This window comes from Macaca mulatta, chromosome X (genome assembly GCF_049350105.2).
Source record: "Macaca mulatta isolate MMU2019108-1 chromosome X, T2T-MMU8v2.0, whole genome shotgun sequence".
Classification (NCBI taxonomy): domain Eukaryota; kingdom Metazoa; phylum Chordata; class Mammalia; order Primates; family Cercopithecidae; genus Macaca; species Macaca mulatta.
The window spans coordinates 16,541,871-16,560,255 of NC_133426.1; the positions used below are offsets into that span (position 1 = coordinate 16,541,871).

The 18,385-nt window shown below is 41.0% G+C and overlaps 1 pseudogene; it reads right to left on the minus strand.

Moving 5' to 3' along the window:
- Positions 1 to 4,409: 4,409 nt before the first annotated feature.
- Positions 4,410 to 4,478, minus strand: LOC114675299 (U4 spliceosomal RNA; annotated as a pseudogene).
- Positions 4,479 to 18,385: the final 13,907 nt, after the last annotated feature.

The following is an 18,385-nucleotide window of genomic DNA, read 5'->3' on the forward strand; positions in this document are numbered from 1 at the left end:
AGGCCTCTTCGTGCTTCAGGGGATTTTGTTCCAGCACTGGCATTCCTTTCGCATCCCAGCCCCGGCCCCTGCTGAGTCATTTTTGTCACCTGCAGGGGTCCCAGGGCGACCCCACCCCAAGCTGGCGGAGCTGGAGAGAGCAGGGCTGAACTGCCCTGGGCCTGCTTACCTGAGCCATGCTCTGCTCGGGAACTTCATAGCCCCTGGGGAGTGTATCGGGGGAGGAGAAAACTGGCTGCAAGGCCAAAAGGGGAATAAAAGAAAATGAGGGCCAGGAGCAGAGGGGACGGAGTTGGGGGAGGCGACCAAGGTGCCTGCGTGCAAAGGGAACCGAAGTGTACGTCCAGCTCCGAGAGAGGCTCCTCTTGCAAAAGCACCCCCGGAACATTTGCTGCCTTGATACCTTTCCAAGTGCCTTCATGCTCAGATGCTATCTTGCAGATGCCGCTGTCATGCCCACTTTTCTGACCGGGACGCAAACCCAGACGTTAGTCAGTGGCAGAACCAGTCACACATTCCCTTCTGTAGATATTTACTGTCTTGTTTCCGATACAATACAGTTCATTATTATAACGCCCTCCCCCTATGCCGGGTCAAAGAATCTTGTTAGTGCCTAAGGCTGAGGGGGTGGCTGGAGAGGGAAAAGAGTTGGAAGGGTGTTTAAGCAATACAGCCCTCATATTCTAGGACGCTGGTTGGCAAGACTTTTTCTAACAGGACCGAGATAGTAAATATTTTAGGCTTCGGGGGCAACTGCTCGACTCTGTCGCGTTGTAGCGCAAAGCAGCCGTGGAAAATGTGGATACATTTGGCCGTGTTCCAATAAAACTACAGACACTGAAATCGTTTTCAGGGTCACAAAATCTTTTTTTCAACCGCTTGAAAACGGAAAAACCATTCTCAGCTCGAGGGCCATACAAAAACGTGGTGGGTTAGATTTAGTCGGAGGACTGTAGTTTGCCCACCTTGTTCTAGAATAATTGTACCTTATGGCTCTGCTTCAAAGAGAACCTCGTGTGCAAAACAAGAGGCGGCTTGGGAGATGATTTGTATCCCTTTAATACAGTGTACTGATTTCTGATAAGTAGGCATGATTTCCAAAACCTATTAAAAGAAATGTTTGAAGGACTGAAAGAAAAGAAATCTTCCCAGACGACGTGGCTTTAAAATCTTGATACTGTTGACCTCAGTGAGGGTCAGAGAAGGAAATACGGAACAAATATTTTGGGAGTTTCTGAGAATATTCACACGCTATCATGCATTTAATCCGAAGGTATCATGTACAGCATATTTCATTGGTTTTGCATTTTTGTTGTTGTTAAATTGAATCTGTCAATTCTATTTAATTTTTTTTTGGCCTTTTTTCCATCAACTACTTTTTTTTGAATTAAAAAAAAGTGATGTTTTCTCTCTTGTATTGCTTATCTGTTGGGTTTGCCTTTCTCCCCAACCTCTTAGCTCTGGTCCTAATCTTTTCTGGCACTTTTCTGGGGTTGTTCTTTTTGTCTCTTCTGTGCTCAGCTAATAGAGTCAGGCACAAACAGGTGCACACACACAAGAAAGGGATGAATTTTATTTCATTTTTCCAAAAATGCAAATTCTAAATGGACTTCATGATTGAGCTTAGTCACAACTTGAAGTTTGAAAAACACTATACTATGATTTTTTAAATTTCTCTTTCCTTTTTCTTTTATTTTCTTTTTCTTTTTTTTTTTCTTTTTTCTTTTTTCTTTTTTTGTTCTTTTGAAAGAGGCTCTCATTCTGTCACCCAGGCTGGAGTGCAGTGGCACGATCACAGCTCACTGCAGCCTCAACCTCCTGGGCTCAGGCGAACCTCACACCTCAGCCTCCCGAGTAGCTGGGACCACAGGCACAGGCCACCATTCCCAGATTTTGTTTTGTTTTGTTTTTAGTAGAGACAGGGTTTCACCGTGTTGCCCAGGCTGGTCTTGAACTCCTGAGCTCAAGGATCTGCCCACCTTGGCCTCTCAAAGTGCTGGGATTACAGGCATGAGCCACCATGCTGGGCCTAGTGTTTAAACCTTTAGCTGTTCCCGACTACCCTTTATAAAATAGCAACATGCCCCCATCCACCCCCACAGGTAATCACCTTCTATTCCCTTTACTCTATTTTCTGTTTTTTCACAGTGCTTATCGCTTATCGCCATCTGACAGATGTTTGTCCACAGGCTTTTTCTTGCACACTAGAATGTAAATTAGAGGGTAGGATTCTTGTTTTGTTGCACCCTCAGCACCTGGACCTGTGCTTACCAGATGAGGAAGCTGAGCCAGAGTGGTGAGGTTTCTTGCCAAGGTGCCATAGCTAGTGAGTGCTGGAGTTGGAATTTGAATTTAATCAGTCTTATATTAAGACAGCAAAAGTGATCCTATGGATAGAATAAACTATTTACTAAAAGGAATCAGAGACATAATACCCAGACATACCTGCAGAGTGATTCCATGTTCATTAGCAACTATGGTTCACTAGGTTGGGGGCAAAAAAGTTTTAGCCATTCAAAAAAATTTTTTGAAGTACCTACTGTGAGCCAAACAGTGTTCTGGAAACTGCAGCTAGCTGGATGAACAAGACATACAGAGATCCTGCTCTTTTATACTCTCCTTTATTGTTTGTTTTCTTATTACAAAAACAAAGCTTGTTACAGAAAGATCTGAAAATTATACAAGCAAAAGAGGAGCATAACGAATACCAATTTTGTTTCTGGCCAAATTGTTTTCATCCAGTCATTATTAGGAGCAGAAGAAAATACACTAAGATATTAATAGCCATTGTCTCTTGATACTAGTATATTGTTATTTTATTCTTCATATATTGCCCTATTTTAACATTTTTTCCACTGGACGCATAATGCTCATATCAATAGAAAAAACGCATGCATTTTAGAAAAAAAATGTCGGAGTAATACAAATGAAGAGTTGTCTTAATGCGGTAAAATTCTAAGTAATTTAAAATATTGTTTAATGCAGTTGGGTGAGAGGGAGTTGAAGGAAAATTATTATAATAGAAAACACACTGTTCTTTGAACTTGTACTTTGTTTGCATTGACTATTGTGCTATTTTATTAGGTAAAGTGAAGTGACTGTTTTATACTTACAAATGTGTTAATATGTAACCTTTGTGGGGTGTCCCTCTGGACTTCTAAAAGACCAACCTACCCTGTTGCTAGCTGTTGAGGCTCAGCCACTTGAGCTCTGCATTGGGGGCAGTGAATAAAGGAAATGACCTAGACCAGAATCACTGAGGCTTAGGCTTAGAATCACTGGGGCGTGGTAAATAAATATTTGTCAAATGAAAAATAATGAACAAGAAACTCCTCTTAGGCTTGTCCCAATCCATAAGCATCAATAAGAAAGCTTCCCATGTAAACCTTTTTTAAATTTTATTTTTAATGGACATCACAATCATATAAATGTATGGGGTACAATGTGATGTTTTTTTTTTTTTTTTGAGATGGAGTCTCGCTCTGTAGCCCAGGCTGGAGTGCAGTGGCCGGATCTCAGCTCACTGCAAGCTCCGCCTCCCGGGTTCACGCCATTCTCCTGCCTCAGCCTCCCGAGTAGCTGGGACTACAGGCGCCTGCCACCTCACCCGGCTAGTTTTTTGTATTTCTTAGTAGAGACGGGGTTTCACCATGTTAGCCAGGATGGTCTCGATCTCCTGACCTCGTGATCCGCCCGTCTCGGCCTCCCAAAGTGCTGGGATTACAGGCTTGAGCCACCGCGCCCGGCCACAATGTGATGTTTTGATATATGTTTACATTGTGAGATGATTAAATCAAGCTAATTAACAAATTCATCACCTCTCATAGTTAACATTTTTTTGTGGTGAAAGCATTTAAAATATATCTTTCAGCAATTTTGAAATATATAACACATTACTATTTATTATAGTCACCATTCTGTAGAATAGATCACTAAAACTTACTTCTCCTAACTGTAGAATCTTCTTGTAGACATATAGCCCTGAGTGTTTCACTCCAAGCACAATGTTCTTTTATTCAAAGTTTTCATATACAATGCATTCTTATTTACCGCTGAAGACCTCTTCTGAAATTCATTGTAGTGTACGTTTGTTGTAATTTCTGGCCACCATCCATTTTTCCTTCTCCAGGAAACAGCATGCTGGAGTTCTTTTGAGTGAACTACTCTTCCTTAATCCATTACAGTTTGGGAGGACTGTCCATCAGGATGTCCAACTCTCCACCAGCTAAAAGGTAGGGCGCCCGACCCCAGTGGGCAACACCCTTCTTGGAATGTGAATTCTATAGATTCATGCTGGTGAAACGCCTGGAGGTGCAAGTCCATTGATTCCTGCTTCCTGGATCTCTGGAATGGCTCTGGTTCCTACCCTTTCCAAGTTGGCTCCTTTGATTCTGTGAGCTCCTACGTAGCTTTTCAATTAGCAATAATCGCGCCTCAGACAAACCTCATTGGCTATGATACTGCCACTGCGCAAAGCTCCTATGTAGCTTTTATGGATTTCCTTTTTGCTTAAGTTAGCCTGTGTCCATTTGTTGCCTACCATCAAATAAATCTGATATTTGCACAAACCTACCCCCTTCTCTCTCCAAGTTCTGAATTTAACCACAGATTATCCCGAATAAGGAACATGACCTTTGTAGCTGGAGAGGACACAGACATGATACTAAAAAATTCGCAAAATTGTTCTTGCAATTGTATAAGAAAGCTACAACACTCTGTAAGGCAAAAGCTATGCTAAGTATTTCACATAGAGCTGATTCAATACCGAGAATTGGGTACATATCAGCTACTTCACCTGCTGGCTGGCACTCCCCACAGTCATTGCTCTGACAACTGAAAAGTGTACTACTCGGCTGAGACTCAGATCACCAAGGAAGGTGTGGCTGGTTGGTGCTGACAGCTATGTGGTATGGTGATGCTGGGAAGACTGAAAGAAAGTGGAGGCTGGAGCCATGTGTGTTGGGCATCTGTTGATAGGAGTTGGCAGCAAGAAGACCCTTCTCACCCCTTCCAATCTCCCATCAGAACCTTCCATTGACAGAACCTAACAGGAAGGCAACCAGCAAGGGAGTTTGGGAAAAGCAGTTTGCAGTGCCAGCCCTAGCATCACAAACAAAGTGAAAGGGGGTTAGCTTAGCATTAAGAGGAGGCAGGAAAATAACCACAACAAAACCATGCTTCACTTTTAAGAGGATCAGTAATGGTTTTTGAAAATAGAATTCCCTAGTAAATTGGAAATTTGCAATATAACTGTGGCTGAATGTAAATTACTTCATTATTGTACTATGCTGAAAGACCTAAGGGCACAAATTTCAAATCTGTAACATGTTCTCTGGCCCTCAGTGATGGCATATGGGTATATCAGTCAGAAAATATGCCTTTGAATACATATTTATGAGGTACAGGAGGTACAGCAAGATTGTTTAGTTTGATTATTACAAAGAGGAAACTGACACTGACGTAAAGCTATCATAGCCTTCAAAAGGTCTGTAATTATAAGGTCACTTACAAATTCCTATTGAGAATTGCTTTTCAAAATAAGTTAGAGGAAAAACCAGAGACACTCATTATATTGTTGAAAAAATACTTCACAATCTCTAAAGGGAAATTATACATGCTTCAAATGTACAGATCTATTAAGCCAACAGATTTTATTCAGAAAGTTTGCAAACTTACTGCTCATCTGAGATTAACCGATAGAAGGGGAAATTATTATACTAGTAGAAAACAAAATGTTAGATGAAAATGCATCTGTGAATGTTCACAGCACTTTATTTGTAAAAGCTAAAAACTGAAATCAGACTAGATGTCCTTCAACTAGTAAATGGTTAAACAAACAAACATATGTATGGTACATACATATCATCAATGTACAAGAAAAAGGAAGAAACTATTGATACACACAATGACTTGGATGAAGCTCCAGGGAATTAGACTGAGTGAAAAAAGTCAATTTCAAAAGGTTGCATACTATATAATTCCATTCATATTACATTTTTGAAATAAAAATCAGGACAGATTAGTTGTGCCAGGGAATAGGGATGGGGGGTGGTGTATAGGAAGGTAAGTATGGTTATAAAAGGGCAAAATGAAAAATCCTTGTGCTTGTGTAGTATTGAAACTGTTCAATATCTTGACTTTGGTGGTAGATACAAGAACCTACAATTTTGGGTGATAAAATTATGTAGTACTTTACACACACATACACACACACACGCACACACAGACAAGTAAAACTGGGAGAATCTAAATCAGATGAGTGGATTATATCAATGTCAATATCCTGATTGAGATATTATACTATTCTTTTGCAAGATGTTACCTTTGTGGGAAACTGGGTGAAGTATACAGGGGATCTCTCTATATTATTTCTTTTTTTTTTTTTTTTTTTTTTTTTGAGACGGAGTCTCACGCTGTTGCCCAGGCTGGAGTGCAGTGGCGCGATCTCGGCTCACTGCAAGCTCCGCCTCCTCGGTTCACGCCATTTTCCTGCCTCAGCCTCCTGAGTAGCTAGGACTACAGGCGCCCGCCACCGCGCCCGCCACCGCGCCCGGCTAATTTTTTGTATTTTTAGTAGAGACGGGGTTTCACTGTGGTCTCGATCTCCTGACCTTGTGATCCGCCCGCCTCGGCCTCCCAAAGTGCTGGGATTACAGGCTTGAGCCACCGCGCCCGGCCTTCCTCTCTATATTATTTCTTACAACTGTGTGTGAATCTATAATTATCTTTAAAATTATAATTAAAAATTATAAATGGTGCGCAGACCGCATGTTCTCACTCATAGGTGGGAATTGAACAATGAGAACACTCGGACACAGGAAGGGGAGCATTACACACTGGAGCCTGTCGTGGGGTGGGGGGAGGGGAGGGATAGCATTAGGAAATATACCTAATGTAAATGACGAGTTAATGGTGCAGCACACCAACATGGCACATGTATACATATGTAACAAACCTGCACGTTGTGCACATCATGTACCCTAGAACTTTAAGTATAATAAAAAATAAAATAAATAAAAAATAAATGGTGTGCAGAAAAAAATCGAAAAACCTTAATGATGCTTTCAGTACTGTTCCATTTATCAACTGAAATAAAGGCAACAGTTTCTGTATCTGTGGAGTGGTTCTTTAAAACGCTTTAAAATTATAGACAATTTTATTTTTTTATTTTTATTTTTATTTATTTATTTTTTTTTGAGACGGAGTCTCGCTCTGTCGCCGGGGCTGGAGCGCAGTGGCCGGATCTCGGCTCACTGCAAGCTCCGCCTCCCGGGTTTACGCCATTCTCCTGCCTCAGCCTCCTGTGTAGCTGGGACTACAGGCGCCCGCCACCTCGCCCGGCTAGTTTTTTGTATTTTTTTAGTAGAGACGGGGTTTTACCGTGTTCGCCAGGATGGTCTCGATCTCCTGACCTCGTGATCCGCCCGTCTCGGCCTCCCAAAGTGCTGGGATTACAGGCTTGAGCCCGCGCCCGGCCTATAGACAATTTTAAACACAAAAAAGAAAACAGAATAGTGGAATGAACTATCTATGTACATGCCATCCAACTGCAATAGTTATCAGCTCATAGTCAAATGTGTTTCATCTCTCTCCCCAATCCACCCTTCCCATCTCTTATTATTTTGATGCAAATATTACATATCACACTATTCATCTGCAAGTATTTCTCTATGCATCTCTAAAAGATAAGGACTTTTCAAAAAATTCAAATAACTACAATACATTCTCATATGTAAAAAAGTAGCAATAATTCCTTGGTATCAATATCCAGATAGTATTTACGTTTCCTCCTTGTGTGTGTTTTAGCTTTATGGAGGTATAATTTATGTACAATACACTGCACCCATTTAAAGTATGCAATTCAACGAGTTTTGACAGATATAAACACCCATGAAACCACAACTACAATTAAAAAAAAGAAAAAGAACATTTCAATCACACCCAGAAGTTTCCTTGTGCCCCTTCCTCTATCAATGACCACTGAGCAACTACGAATCTGGCTGCTGCCACCACAGATGAATTTGCAGAGAACGTGATTTTGGAAAAAAACCTACATAAATGGTACATAATTTTATAAAAATTAGAAGGGGGTTTAGAGAATGAAGAAAGATATGTATATATTTTTGTCTGATATATTTCAATAGTGAGCCCCAAGGCAGAAAGCAAGTTAAATTTTGAATACTCCAATAGTAGCAGCCCTTACTCAACACTTATTGGGGGCTTACTATGTGCCAGGTATTTTGCCTGTATTATCTAATCTGTCTCATGATAACCTTACAATTATTATTAATCATGTTGTTATCATCAACCCCATTATACAGTTGAGTATACTGAGGCCGAGAGAGGTTAAGTAACTTGCCCATGATCTCACAGCTTGCAACTGAAAATGTTTAGATATAAAAAAGATCATCTGACTCCAGAGACAATTCCCTTAAACACTTAGCTGTAGTCAGTTTATCAGCAAAAAGAACTGATACAAAAATAACACCTCGAGGTATTGCTAAAAAGTCTTACCTCTCTTTGACAAAGGAGCAAAGGCAATTAATGCACAAAGGACAATCCTTTTAAAAAATGGTGCTGGAATAACTGGACATCCACATGCAAAAAAACCAAAAACACAAAACAAAACAAAACAAAACAAAAACGAAGCTAGACATAGGCCTTACACCTTTCACAAAAATTAACTCAAAATGAATCAGAGACCTAAATGTAAAATGCAAAACTACAAAACTCCTAAAAGATAATATAAGAGAAAATCTAGATGACTTTGAGATTGGTGATCACTGCTTAGACACAGCACCCAAAGTATGATCTACCAAAAAGAAAAATTGATAAATAGGACTCCATGAAAACTTAAAACTTCTGCTCTGCAAAAGACATTGTTAAGAGAACAAAAAGATAAGCCATAGAGAAAATATTTGCAAAACATTTATCTGATAAGGACTGGTATCCAAAACATACAAGCAGTTCTTAAACACAACCTTAAGAAAACAAACAGCTCAATTTAAAAACGCAAAATATCTGAACAGACACCTCACCAAAGAAGATCTACAGATGGCAGATAAGCATATGAAAAGATGCTCCACATCATATGCCATTACAGAATTGCAAATTAAAACAAGAAAATACCATTACACACATATTATAATGGCTAAAATCTACGGAACAGTAAAAAGATCATTGCTTGCCGGAGATTCAGGAGCGGGGAGGCAGGGATGAATAGATGGGATTTTTAGGACAGTAAAACTATTCTGTATGGTACTGTAATGGTGGATACATGTCATTATATCTTTCTCAAAAGCCATATAATGTACAACACAAAGACTGAACCCTAATGTAAACTATGGACTTTGGTTAATAATAATGCATCTATATTGGCTGATCAATTATAACAAATGTGCCATATTAATGCAAAATTAATGTGTGAAATTAAAGTAATAGAGATTAACATGTGTGAATTAACATGGGAAACTGTATTGATGGGAACTGTACTTTCAGCTCAATTATTCTGTAAACCTAAAACTGTTCACAAAAATAGTCTATTAATTTAAAAAGCCTTATCCTCTCTAAGACTCATTTTCCTCATCTCTGAAGTGAGGAGTTGGACTAGATCTCAGAATGAAATGCTGTATTTATTAGAGATAAATTGTTTTTTTTATCCCCTTACATTTCCAAAAGGATTCACTTTATTATTTTTCCTTCTCTCTGCCATGTGGCTTTCAATGATTGCATTGATAGATCAGCCAAGCTGGCATCACTTGGCTGTGGGTGTTCCGGCAAATAGGCTCACACAGAGGAGTCAAAAGTTTTCTTTATCAAGTCTTTTTGGTGATCTTTTAAATAAAACTTTGGGGGAAAACGTGTTTCTCAGGTCTAGCAAATGTTTTCTGTTTCTTAGTTTGAAGGTCATTTTGTGTATTCATCTATAATTTAGCTTCAGCAACCTTGAAAATATGATCATTTCAAGTTATAGTAAATATTCAAATTTTAGGGGGAAATCCCTTCCTTCCTTCCCTCCCTCCCTCCCTTCCCTCCCTCCCTCCCTCCCTCTCTCTCTCTCTCTCTCTCTCTCTCTCTCTCTCTCTCTCTCTCTCTCTTTCTTTCTTTCTTTCTTTCTTTCTTTCTTTCTTTCTTTCTTTCTTTCTTTCTTTCTTTCTTTCTTTCCTTCTCTTTGATATAGGATCTCGGTCCGCCACCCAGGCTAGAATGCAACGATGTGACCACAGCTTATTGTAGACTTGACCTCTGGGACACGAGCAATCCTCCCTGGACTCTAGGTAAATGCCACCACGCCTGGCTATTTTTTGCATGTTCTGTAGTGACATGGTCTCACTATATTCCAGGCTGGTCTCAAACTCCTGGGTTTAAGCCATCCTCCCATGTGGGGATCACAGGAGTGAGCCACTGCACCCGGCCAGGAAATCTTAATTATCCTATGATTTTAGTGAAATCCTTTGTTAACCATGCCGTGTAGCCAAATATCACAGTAGTCTCGCTCTGTCACCCAGGCTGGAGTGCTGTGGCCGGATCTCAGCTCACTGCAAGCTCCGCCTCCCGGGTTCCCGCCATTCTCCTGACTCAGCCTCCCGAGTAGCCGGGACTACAGGCGCCCGCCACCTCGCCCGGCTAGTTTTTTGTATTTTTTTTTAGTAGAGACGGAGTTTCACCGTGTTAGCCAGGATGGTCTCGATCTTCTGACCTCGTGATCCACCCGTCTCGGCCTCCCATAGTGCTGGGATTACAGGCTTGAGCCACCGCGCCCGGCCGTAAGTTAGTCTTAAATGAACATAAAGATTTATATAGTAGTGTAAATTGGTCACATGGACTTTATTGTTTCATCCTGGCATTAAATTAAAAGACATTCAAGAGCATCATGGCCATATAAACTCTGCCATTCTAACTTCTCCTTGCTAAGGGGAGGTACAACATTTATATAAGCCACCATGTCCCATTCTCCCTACTGGCAGCCATAAGCGTTTGGTCATGTTTAATGAGACAAACTGAGTGAAGAATGAGGTACAAGAGAACTAGATTTTAAAGAATCAGCAACCATCACAATGTATACCATAATGTTATTTAAGTTGTAAATGTATAAACGTGCTGTGGATGATTCCTATTGAATCATTTATTTTATTTCATTTATTTTTTTGTGAGACGGAATCTCATTCTGTTGCCCAGGCTTCCCAGGTTCAAGTGATTCTCCTGCCCCAGCCTCCCAAGTAGCTGGAACTATAGGCACCTGCCACCAACCCTGGTGTTTTTTGTTTGTTTGTTTGTTTGTTTGTTTTGAGATGGAGTCTCACTCTGTAGCCCAGGCTAGAGTGCAGTGGAATGATCTCACTGCAACCTCCGCCTCCCGGGTTCAAGTGATTCTCCTGTCTCAGCCTCCCGAGTAGCTGGGACTACAGGCGCGTGCCACCACACCCTGCTATTTTTTTTGTATGTTTAGTAGAGACGGGGATTCACCGTGTTAGCCAGGATGGTATTGATCTCCTGACCTCGTGATCTGCCCGCCTCAGCCTCCCAAAGTGCTGGGATTACAGGCGTAAGCCACCACGCCCGGCCTAATTTTTGTATTTTTGGTAGATACAGGATTTCACCATGTTGGCCAGGCTGGTCTCGAACTCCTGACCTCAAGTGATCCACCCGCTTCAGCCTCCCAAAGTGCTGGGATTACAGGCGTGAGCCATTACACCAGTCTGCATGTTATCATTTAATTCCTAAGGAGTCAGGGTAATTTGAGTTGATGGACCTTAAGTTTATATTAAATAGTATTTTGTTGTTCTGGGGGTAACTTAAATTTACATTAAATAGGTGTTGTTTTTCTGGGGGTAACTGTTAACACTAAGTATTTTTGCTTATGTTATATTAATTATTCTTTTCTAGTCAAGAAAGAAGAGACTTGTCCCATCCGCTACTTTACTAACATTATAGAAAGGAATGTTATATATATTTAGATTGCTTACAGCAGTGGCTTTTACATTTTTCTTGGCTGTAACCTATAGTTACGCATATATTTTTCATCTATCTGTCTATCTCATCTGTCTATCTGATACTGAAACAATTTTTTCAAAAAATAGTACTTATTTTTGTTATGTATAATATACTCTGATATGATCTGTTTTGTTCTATTTCATTTTAAAAAGTGCTGCTCGTGACCCTCTAATTTGATTCCATGAATGGGCCAAGACCAGCAGCTCGAAAAATGTGGCTTGGAGAGCTCCAGATAAAATGTGCAGTGAATAGACCAAATTATCACATGTAATGATCAAAATGCACTAAAAGAAGGTTTTTACCACTTCACTTCTGAATAAATGTAAAAATTTAAAACTAACATACCATACACTATTTCTGGGGAGTAGGATTGAGAGATAAATCCTTTTAATTTTAGCTTCAAAATTGTTTGAAAAAATAATTTTCATGTAGAACTTTTATAGTAAAAAAAAAAATCTAACATGATATAGTTATTTACCCCAACGAGCTGATGTTGTACTTTCTAAAAGTAATGTTTTATAAAAAATAGTAAAAAATTGGGCGTAACAGGAACGTGGAATTATAGGGTATTAGTTGCATAAATTGTAGATTATTCATGGGATGTACTATGGAATCATCATAAATGATTATGTAAGGTCTAGCTCAGTGGTTCTCAACCAGGGGTAATTTTGCCTCCCAGGGGCCATTTGCCAATGTCTGGAGACATTTTTGGTTGTCATAACTGGGAGGGGGAATACTCCTGGAGTCTAGTGGGTAGAGGCCAGGAATGCTGCTAAACATCTTCCAATGTACAAGACAGTCCCCCCACGACAAAGAATAATCCCCAGATATCAATAATGCTGAGACCAAGAAACCCTAGTCTAGCTAAAAGCCTGTATCTATATTTACCTCATTTTGTAAAGCTGTAAGTAATCTTTTTTTGTACATGTATCCCACCCAGAAAAAAAAGAAGCTTTCTACCTAGGAAACCAGACCACCTGGTTTCTTGTAATTATTTAATAAATATTTGTTGAATTATTACATAAGAAAGAAGATGAACTCTGTAATTACTGAAATGGAAAGATGTCCACAATATATTTAACTGAAAAGCAAGCAGGTTATAAACAGTATAAGTGATCTACAGATTTAACGCAATCCCTAACTCAGTTAAATTCTGTGCAGAAATTGATAAGCTGATCCTCAAATTCATATGAAAAGTCAGGGGATCTGGAAAAGCCAAAACAATCTCGAACAAAGTTGGAGGACTCACTTCCCTAGATCAAGACTTACTACAAGCTACAGTAATCAAGACAGTGTGGTACTGGTGTAAGGATACACATATATATTAATGGGATTCCATCAACTGGCAAATGGGTAAATAAAATGCATTATGTCTATACAATGAAATACTACTTGGCAATAAAAAGAAATGAAGTCCTGACACATGCTACAACATGGATAAACCTTGAAAACATCATACTAAGTGAAAGAAGCCAGACACAAAAAACACATATTCTATGGTTCCTTTATTTATTTATTTGTTTATTTATTTATGAGACGGAGTCTGGCTCTGTTGCCCAGGCTGGAGTGCAGTGGTACGATCTCGGCTCACTGCAACCTCTGCCTCCCAGGTTTAAGCAATTCCCCTGCCTCGGCCTCCCGTGCAGCTGGTTTTACAGGCGTGTGCCACCACACCCGGCTATTTTTTTTTTGTATTTTTAGTACAGTTTCACCATGTTGGTCAGGATGGTCTTGAACTCCTGGCCTCAAGTGATCTGCCCACCTCGGCCTCCCAAAGTACTGGGATAACAGGCGTGAGCCACCTCGCCCGACCGTATGGTTCCATTTATATGAAATGGCCATAAAGACACAAAATAGATTAGTGATTACCTAACGTTGGAAGGTTTGGGGGAAAATGAGGAGTGATTGCTAATTTGTCTGCTTTCTTTTAGGAGGTATGGAAATGTTCTGTAATTAGTTTGTGAATGTACTAAAAACTAGTCACTTGTATGCTTTAATTGGGTGAATTGTATAGTATGTGATTTCATCTCAATAAAGCTAATTTTTTAAAAAAGAAGAGCCAACACGATGTGTCTCTGTGCCCCAGAATGTAGCGGGCTCAGATAAATGTGGAACATTAGCGGGTCAGTGTGTACCTGGTTTCCAAAAACATTCTTTGTGAAACTCTTGATTGATGAGTTGCAGCTGCACGAGAAGGGATGTGACTTGGCACTTGCTCCCAAACAGGGACAATGCACCGAACACAGTGTACACACGTAGGTGCCCATTTGAAGGGGTAGCTGTTCTGAGTTGAAGAACTGCACCGGGTTCAACCCAATTCTTGTACTGTGCATGTCCTGCGTGGGGGAGGGACCTGGAAACTGTGCCAGACCTCAGGAGGCAGCTGCTGTTTGGCCACGTGCATTGCTCACTGAATATCTCTTAAAAATAAGTAAACCAGTGTAGGGAGAAATGCCATTATGTGTAGTATAACCGTATATTTAGCTGTATTAGTGATTTTATCTGGGTGACAGGATTTTGAGTGATCTTTATTTTCTTTGTATTTCTCTGTGTTTACTATTTTGTGTGTGTGTGGAAATATTAATATACTAATGTCTTCAGAAAAAAATCTGTACAAAGAGGTTTAGCTCTCCGCCCGCCCCGCCCCTCCCCAGCACCAGGGGTGTCACTGGTGAGGCTGAAATCCCAGGCAGAAGTCAGCGGCCGCCCAGGTCCCTCATGTTTTTTGCATCCTGTGGCGAGGGTGCTTGGGGACCCGCAGAACTCAGGCGGGGACTGCTTCACGGGAAGCCCCACCCCGCCGCCACGGTTTTTCATTTCTAATGCGCAAGCGTGAGAACAGCCTTGCATGGGTGGTAGGTCGGGCATAAACTCTTGGGCTCAGGCTCCAGGCAGGCTAAGCTCTGGTGCCAGCTGTGTGGGGGAGTGCCCGGAAGGGCCAGGTGCCCGGCACCCAGAAACAGGAGTCCCCTTCATCCAGTGGGAAGTGGAGTCTCAGTCTAGTCCTCCCAGTCCCCACAGGGGGAGCCACAGGTTCCAGCTTGTTTGTTGCCAGGTGCCACTGAGAGAGCGCCTGGGATCATTCATCGAATAATCCTGCCTGTCTCTCCTCACTTTTAAACAGCCATATAGTACCATCCTTTGTTTAAACAGAGAATGTCTTTATCCCACAAGGGTAGGTAGTCCAGGAAATACTGAGATACAGGAATAATAGGATTACGTGATCAAACCTTCTCAAACAGATTTTTCTTAGTAGTCTCTAGAGCATTCAAAATACATATTCTATTTTATGTCGCTTTTCTTTCTAGTGGTCAGATTAATGAAGATTTCTAAGCTATCCCTTTTATAAATGTGCCACTTCATCTGCTAAACGCATACTAGTTTCCACCTCTAGCCACGGGAGGGCGCACGAATCAAGTGACGTTTGGTATAACATGTTTTGGGACCCTCTTGCTTTGGTTGAGGAAAAAAACAGGGGCATCGTGGTCCTCTCATGAATGTAGAGCAGCGCTATCCAATGGAACTTTCTGCAATGATGGAAATGTCCAATATCTGTGTTGTCCAGCACGGCAGCCACTAGCCACAAGTGGATATGTAGCTAAAATGACTGAAGAAATGAAAATTTAATTTTAGTTCGTTTAACTATACATTTATTTTTATTTTTACTTTATTTTATTTTATTTTATTTTATTTTGTTTTTTTTGAGACCGGGTCTTGCTCCGTCATCCAGGCTGGAGTGCAGTGGCGAAAACACGGCTCACTGCAACCTCAATCTCCTCGGCTCAAGTAATTCTCCCACCTCAGCCTCCCAAGTAACTGGGACTACAGGCCTGAGCCACTGTGCATGGACAATTTTAAATATTTTTATAGAGACAGAGTCTCCCTTGTGTTTCTCAGGCTGATCTCGCACTCCCACCTCGGCCTCCCAAAGCACTGGGATTACAAGCGTGAGCTAACACACCTGGCTAATTAAACACTTAAATAGTCACACTTGGCTACTGGCTACTACTATATTGGAGAAGAGTATTAGACTGTATAGGAATATTGATCTCTTTTTTTTTTTTTTTTTTTTTGAGACGGAGTCTCGCTCTGTCTCCCAGGCTGGAGTGCAGTGGCGCGATCTCGGCTCACTGCAAGCTCCGCCTCCTGGGTTCACGCCATTCTCCTGCCTCAGCCTCCCGAGTAGCTGGGACTACAGGCGCCCACAACCGCGCCCGGCTAATTTTTTGTATTTTTAGTAGAGACGGGGTTTCACCGTGGTCTCGATCTCCTGACCTTGTGATCCGCCCGCCTCGGCCTCCCAAAGTGCTGGGATTACAGGCGTGAGCCACCGCGCCCGGCCGGAATATTGATTTTTCTGAATGACTTTACAAAGTTGGCATTTAAACGATTTTGAATCTAACAACAATACCTTAAGGGTGAAGAAAACTAACATTGGTGTTCCCACCATTGACCAGCTTCTGTGTCAGGCAGACTTACATTTCCATCTCATTTAACCTTTGCTATGCCCCTCAGTGAAGGATATTAGTATGCCCATTTGATGAAGATGCAGCAGACCCAGAGAGATGAAGTAACTGGTTCAAAGTGATCAAGAAAGTCACTGAGCTAGATAAATGCATCTAACATTCATTGAGAACTTACAATATGCCAATAAATATTTCAGCAAGACACTGTTACAGACACTGGAAATTTATAATAGAAACCAATGTTAGGCTGGGCACAGTGGCTCACGCCTGTAATCCCAGCACTCTGGGAGGCCGAGGTGGGCGGATCACCTGAGGTCAGGAGTTCAAGACCAGCCTGGCCAACATAATGAAATCCTGTCTCTACTAAAAAAAAACCAAAAAACAAACAAAAAAAAAAAAACAGAAATTAGCCGGGCATGGTGGCGGGTGCCTGTAATCCCAGCTTCTAGGGAGGCTGAGGCAGGAGAATCACTTGAACTCGGGAGGCAGAGGTTGCAGTGAGCAGAGATCACACCACTGCACTCCAGCCTGGTAGGCAGAGTGAGACTCCGTCTCAAAAAAAAAAAAAAAAAAAAAAACCAGAAATAAAGAAACCAATGCTAGATACGGGGACCTTTTTAGCAGATGCTGTCATTTTGTCCTATACAGCATTTTCTGATTTATCAGAGGACAATCCATACATTTTAGCACATTGTATTCTCAGAGGTAAAAGGTACTTCCACACTAGCCCCTTATCGCTGTCTCTGATGTATGAAATTCTCTAATCACTGTGAGCTCTGATCAAGGCAGGGAGATAATTGCATTTCATTTCCAACTCTGTCACTAACTAGGCCTATCCCCTTAAGTAGATGGTTTGCTCTTCCGGATCTACAATTTCCTCGTTTCTCAAACAATGTTTTTAGCCCAGGAGAGATCCAAAGGTTATTTCATATTTCACTGATTATGAGACTCATTCTCTTTTTCTCCCACATTTTAACATCTCTGAATTCACATTTCATCTGAAACATGTCATAGTATAGTTGGCAACATTTTTTTCTTAGTTTTATATATAAAATAATAGTGTGTCTTATAATCATGACACCTTAAACTAGATGAAATATGATCTGTGTAATTTAATAACGTCATTGAAAATATGTATCTTCATATTTATTTTAATGTATCTTCAAAGTCCCCCAGAAACAAAGACAATGACCTTTTATTGTGATTCTAAATCCAATTTAGAATATTAAATTACATATGCTATAATCAGAGCTTCCCCAAGTAATCATGCAACACACAAACTCAAAAATCTCCACTGCAGGCCGGGTGTGGTGGCTCACATTTGTAATCCCAGCACTGTGGGAGGCCACGGTGGGCAGACCATTTGAGGCCAGGAGTTCCAGACCAGGCGGGCCCACATGGAGAAACCCATATCTACTAAAAATATAGAAATTTGCTAGGCGTGGTAGCGTGCACCTGTGATCCCAGCTATTCGGGAGGCTGAGACAGGAGAATCACCCGAACCTGGGAAGCAGAGGTTATAGTGAGCCAAGATTGCACCACTGCTCTCCAGCCTGGGCGACAGAGGAAGACTCTGTCTCAAAAAAACAACAACAACAACAACAAAAAACTTCACTGCAGTGTGCTCCCATGTAGAATGGAAGATCAGCAGGATTCATCTTAGGCAAAGTTGGGGGATGGGTATAATTTTGTTTCTCTTGAGTTTCCCATCCTTTTCCTTTATTTTTCTCCTTCAGGTACTCAAAGCTTTTAAGCAACTTCTCTGTGATGCCTTCTACCTTTTCTTCCCTCCCTAACCCCCATCTCTATCAGCTACACTTGAGAGTAAATTCATTCCAGGCATATTTTCTCATGAAGATTTATGACCAAGGGAATCACCTGGTATTATACCAGTGATGTGTTGTTATATGTTTAACAACTGGCTC